This window comes from Triticum urartu, chromosome 4A, assembly GCF_056163025.1.
Source record: "Triticum urartu cultivar PI428250 chromosome 4A, HENAU_Tu73, whole genome shotgun sequence".
Lineage (NCBI taxonomy): Eukaryota > Viridiplantae > Streptophyta > Magnoliopsida > Poales > Poaceae > Triticum > Triticum urartu.
Window position 1 is genome coordinate 510,029,142 of NC_141876.1, and position 6,476 is coordinate 510,035,617.

Consider the following 6,476-nt stretch of genomic DNA (forward strand, 5'->3'; position numbering starts at 1 on the left):
TAAGCAACTTGAGCATGAACATGTTGCACAATCTTGGAAGAGGATGAAATTGATGGTTAGAAATTGCTCTGCTCATGGTTTGAATTTGTGGATGATTATACAAAAAAATTATGCCGGATTGAATTTTGCTTCTATAAATCTTTTAGATTCGGCCGCGGGAGGCACTTTTATGTAAATTACTTTAGGAGAAGCTACTAAACTCCTAGATAATATTATGGTTAATTATTCTCAATGGCATACCGAAAGATCTTCCACTAGTAAAAAAGTGCATGCGATTGAAGAAATACATGTTTTGAGTGGAAAGATGGATGAGCTTATGAAATTGTTTGCTAATAAGAGTGCTCCTATTGATCCTAATGATACGCCTTTGTCTAATTTTATTGAAAAAAATAATGAATCTATGGATGTGAATTTTGTTGGTAGGAACAATTTTGGTAATAACACATATAGAGGTAATTTTAATCCTAGGCCATTTCCTAGTAATTCCTCCAATAATTATGGTAATTCCTACAACAATTCTTATGGAAATTATAATAATATGCCCTCTGATTTTGAGAATAGTTTTAAATAATTTATTAGTTCACAAAATAATTTCAATGCTTTGATTGAAGAAAAATTGCTTAAGATTGATGATTTGGCTAGGAGCGTGGATAGAATTTCTCTTGATGTTAATTATTTGAAACTTAGATCTATTCCACCTAAGCATGATATCAATGAGTCTCTAAAATCCATGAGAATTTCCATTGATGAGTGCAAAGAAATAATCGCTAAGATGCGTGCTAAGAAATATTGGTTTATAAAAGCGTGTTCTTCTAGTTTCCGTGAAAATAATTATGAAGATTTTAAAGTGATTGATGTGACTCCTATTGTATCTTTGTTTTCCAATGTAAATCTTGATAATTATGGGACTGGAGATGAGTCAACTTTAGTTAGAATGTGTCCCAATGATTCAGAGTTTTTAGATCTTGATGCAAAAATTGATAAAAGTGGGATTGGAGAGGTCAAAACTTTAGGTAGCAATGAACCCAATCTTTTGGATTTCAAGGAATTTAATTATGATAATTGTTATTTAATAGATTGTATTTCCTTGTTGCAATCCATGTTGAATTCTCCTCATGCTTATAATCAAAACAAAGCTTTTACTAAACATATCGTTGATGCTATGATCCAATCTTTTGAAGAAAAGCTTGAATTGGAAGTTTTTATCCCTAGAAAACTTTATGATGAGTGGGAACCTAGTATTAAGATCAAAATTAAAGATTATGAATGCTATGCTTTGTGTAATTTGGGTGCTAGTGTTTCCACGATTCCGAAAACTTTATGTGATGTCTTAGGTTTCTGTGAATTTGATGATTGTTCTTTAAATTTGCATCTTGCGGATTCCACTATTAAGAAACCTATGGGAAAAATTAATGATCTTCTTATTATGGCAAATAGGAATTATGTGCCCATAGATTTCATTGTTCTTGATATAGATTGCAATCCTACATGCCCTATTATTTTTGTAGACCTTTCTTATTGAAATGAAAGAAGGAAACATTAGATTTCAATTTCCATTAAGGAAAGGCATGGAACACTTCCCTAGAAAGAAAATTAAGTTGCCTTATGAATCTATTATGAGAGCCACTTATGGATTGCATGCCAAAGATGATAACACTTAGATCTATTCGTGTTTTTATGCCTAGCTAGGGGCGTTAAAAAATAGCGCTTGTTGGGAGGCAACCCAATATATTTCCTTTATATTTTCGAATAAATATTTCATCTAGACTCTTGTTAGATGTGGTTTTGTGTTTTAGTTGGTGTTTGTGCCAAGTAAGACCTTCGGGTTAGCCTACGGTGATAGTTGATTTGATCTTGCTGAAAAACAGAAACTTTTATGCTCACGAAAAAATTATCATTTTTAGCAAGAACGTGATAAAATACTGATTCTTTTTGCAGAAGATTAATAAACAAATTTCCTAGGACTTCCTAATTTATCAGGATTTTTAAAGTTACATAAGTATTCAAAATATCCAGATTACTACAGACTGTTCTGTTTTTGACAGATTCTGTTTTTCGAGTGTTGTTTGCTTATTTTGATGCATCTATGGCTAGTATCGGGGGTGGTATGAACCATGGAAAAGTTGGAATACAGTAGATATTACAACAATATAAATAAATAATGATTTCACAACAGTACCAAAATTGGTGATTTATTTTCCTATACTAACAGAGCTTACGAGATTTTCTATTGTGTTTTGTGTTGTGAAGTTTTCAAGTTTTGGGTAAGAATTTGATGGACTATGGAATAAGGAGTGGCAAGAGCCTAATCTTGGGGATGCCCAAGGAACCCCAAGGTAATATTCAAGGATGTCAAAAGCCTAAGCTTGGGGATGCCCCGGGAAGGCATCCCCTCTTTCGTCTTCGTCTATCGGTAATTTTACTTGAGGCTATATTTTAATTCACCACATGATATGTGTTTTGCTTGGAGCGTCTTGTATGATTTAAGTCTTTGCTTTTTAGTTTGCCACAATCATCCTTGTTGTATACACCTTTTGGGAGAGACACGCATGAATCATGATTTATTAGAATGCTCTGTGTGCTTCACTTATATCATTTGAGCTAGGCAAAATTGCTCTAGTGCTTCACTTATATCTTTTTAGAGCACGGCGGTGGTTCTATTTTATAGAAATTGATGAACTCTCGTACTTCACTTATATTATTTTGAGAGTATTTATAACAGCATGGTAATTTGCTTTGGTTATAAAATTAGTCCTAATATGATAGGCATCCAAGAAGGATATAATAAAAACTTTCATATAAAGTGCATTGAATACTATGAGAAGTTTGATTCCTTATGATTGTTTTGAGATATGAAGATGGTGATATTAGAGTCATGCTAGTAAGTAGTTGGGGATTTGAGAAATACTTGTTTTAAGGTTTGTGAGTCCCGTAGCATGCACGTATGGTGAACCGTTATGTAACAAAGTTGGAGCATGAGATGTTTTTTGATTGTCTTCTTTATGAGTGGCGGTCGGGGACGAGCGATGGTCTTTTCCTACCAATCTATCCCCCTAGGAGCATGCGTGTAGTACTTTGTTTCGATGACTAATAGATTTTTGCAATAAGTATGTGAGTTCTTTATGACTAATGTTGAGTCCATGGATTATACGCACTCTCACCTTTCCGCCATTGCTAGCCTCTGTAGTATCGCGCTACTTTCGCCGGTACCATAAACCCACCACATACCCTTCCTCAAAACAGCCACCATACCTACATATTATGGCATTTCCATAGTCATTCCGAGATATATTGCCATGCAACTTTCCACCGTTCCATTTTTATGACACGTTCCATCATTGTCATATTGCTTTGCATGATCATGTAGTTGACATCGTATTTGTGGCAAAGCCACCGTTCATCATTTTTTATACATGTCGATCTTGATTCATTGCACATCCCGGTACACCGCCGGAGGCATTCACATAGAGTCATATTTTTGTTCTAGTATCGAGTTGTAATTTTTGAGTTGTAAGTAAATAGAAGTGTGATGATTTTCATTATTAGAGCATTGTCCCACCCGAGGAAAAAAGAGAAAGGCCAAATAAAAAAAGAGAAGGCCCAAAAAAATGAGAGAAAAAGAGAGAAGGGACAATGTTACTATCCTTTTTGCCATACTTGTGCTTCAAAGTAGCACCGTGATCTTCATGATAGAGAGTCTCCTATGATATCACTTTCATATACTAGCGGGAATTTTTCATTATAGAACTTGGCTTTGTATATTCCAATGATGGGCTTCCTCAAACGGCCTAGGTCTTCATGAGCAAGCAAGTTGGATGCACACCCACTTAGTTTTCTTTTTGATCTTTCATACACTTATAGTTCTAGTGCATTCGTTGCATGGCAATCCCTACTCGCTCACATTGATATCTATTAATGGGCATCTCCATAGCCCGCTGATATGCCTAGTCGATGTGAGACTATCTCCTTCTTTTTGTCTTCTCCACAACCACCGTCTATTCCACCTATAGTGCTATATCCATGGCTCATGCTCATGTATTGCGTGAAAGTTGAAAAGGTTTGAGAACGTCAAAAGTATGAAACAATTGCTTGGCTTGTCATCGGGGTTGTGCATGATTAGAATATTTTGTGTGATGAAGATGGAGCATAGCCAGACTATATGATTTTGTAGGGATAAGCTTTCTTTGGCCATGTTATTTTGAGAAGACATAATTATGTTGTTAGTATGCTTGAAGTATTATTGTTTTTATGTCAATACTAAACTCTTGTTTTGAATTTTACGGACCTGAACATTCATGCCACAATAAAGAGAATTACACGGATAAATATGTTAGGTAGCATTCCACATCAAAAATTCTGTTTTATCATTTACCTACTCGGGGACGAGCAGGAATTAAGCTTGGGGATGCTTGATACGTCTCCAACGTATCTATAAATTTTAATTGTTCCATGCTATTATATTATCTGTTTTGGATGTTTTATATGCATTAGTATGCTATCTTATATGATTTTTGGGACTAACCTATTAACCTAGAGCCCAATGCCAGGTTCTATTTTTTTCCTTGTTTTAGAGTTTCGTAGAAAAGGAATACCAAATGGAATAAAACTTTCGTGGTGATTTTTCTTGGACCAGAAGACACCCAGGAGAGTTGGAGTGAAAGTCAGAAGAACCGCGAGGTGGCCACAAGGGTGGATCGTGCGCCCCCAACCTTGTGGGCCCTCGGCGACCTCCTGACCTAGATCTTCCTCCTATATATACTCTTATACCCCACAAACATCCAGGGGAGCCATGAAACCACTTTCCCACTGCCGCAACCTTCTGTACCCGTGAGATCCCATCTTGGGGCCTTTTCCGGCATCCTGCCGAAGGGGGATTCGATCACGGAGGACTTCTACATCAACACGATTGCCTCTCCGATGAAGCGTGAGTAGTTTACTTCAGACCTACGGGTCCATAGCTAGTAGCTAGATGGCTTCTTCTCTCTCTTTGATTCTCAATACAAAGTTCTCCTCGATGTTCTTGGAGATCTATTCGATGTAATACCCTTTTGCGGTGTGTTTGTCGAGATCCGATGAATTGTAGATTTATGATCGACTTATCTATGAATAGAATCTCCTCTGAATTCTTTTATGCATGATTTGATATCTTTGCAAGTCTCTTCGAACTATCGATTTGGTTTGGGAGAAGTGCTTAGCTTTGGGTTCAATCTTGCGGTGCTCGATCCTAGTGACAGAAGGGGAAACGACATGTATTGTATTGTTGCCATCGAGGATAACAAGATGGGGTTTTCATCATATTTTTTGAGTTAATTCCTCTACATCATGTCATCTTGCTTAAGGCATTACTCTGTTCTTTATGAACTTAATACTCTAGATGCATGCTGGATAGCAGTTGATGTGTGGAGTAATAGTAGTAGATGCAAAATCGTTTCGGTCTACTTGACACGGACGTGATGCCTATATTCATGATCATTGCCTTGGATATCATCATAACTTTGCGCTTTTCTATCAATTGCTCAGCAGTAATTTGTTCACCCACCATAATAATTCCTTTCTTGAGAGAAGCCTCTAGTGTAACCTATGGCCCCCGGGTCTATTTTACAACATATTAGTTTCCTCCCAACTTGCCAATTTCTGTCTCCGTTCCCTTACTTTGCAATCTTTTACTTTCCGTTCCATAAACCAAAAATATTACTTTACCATTTATCCATCTCTATCAGATCTCACTTTGCGAATAACCGTGAGGGGATTGACAACCCCTTTGTCGCGTTGGTTGCGAGTTGGTGTTTGTTTGTGTAGGTATTCGGTGGCTTGTCGCATTGTCTCCTACTGGATTGATACCTTAGTTCTCAAAACTGAGGGAAATACTTACGCTACATTGCTGCATCACCCTTTCCTCTTCAAGGGAAAACCAACGCAAGCTCAAGAGGTAGCAGCACCCCTCCCCATATAGTGTTACTATTCATCACCCAGGTTGCAGAATAAGTTATTCTTCACCCGAGGTAATCTTACGATCATTTCATAATTAAATTACGTTTAGAATTCAAATAGTTACATTCCTATTGATTCACTACGTAAAATTTGACATAAGAAAATAAAATATAGGTCATAAGACAAATTTTTTTGTAGATTATGTGTATTTTAGACTATGTTTTTACGTATGTAATTTTACATAACATAAAATATTTTTTATGGCGATTATATATTTTCTTATGGTCTCTTTTTGCGTCCGAAATAAGACAAAACTTACAGAACGTAAAATTACAGTGTATTGATGGTAAAATAGAGGGGGGTGAAGAATAACTATTCGTCACTCAGGGTGACGAATAGCGCAACCCTATATATATATATAGGTGTGGGAGGGGAGGATCCAGCCCTAGGGCGCCCCAATAGGTGTTGCGGCTGCCCTAGGGCTCCTCCCTTTGGTGCGCCCCCTGCCAAATAATGTCACAAGGGGGAAGGAAAGGGGGAGGCGC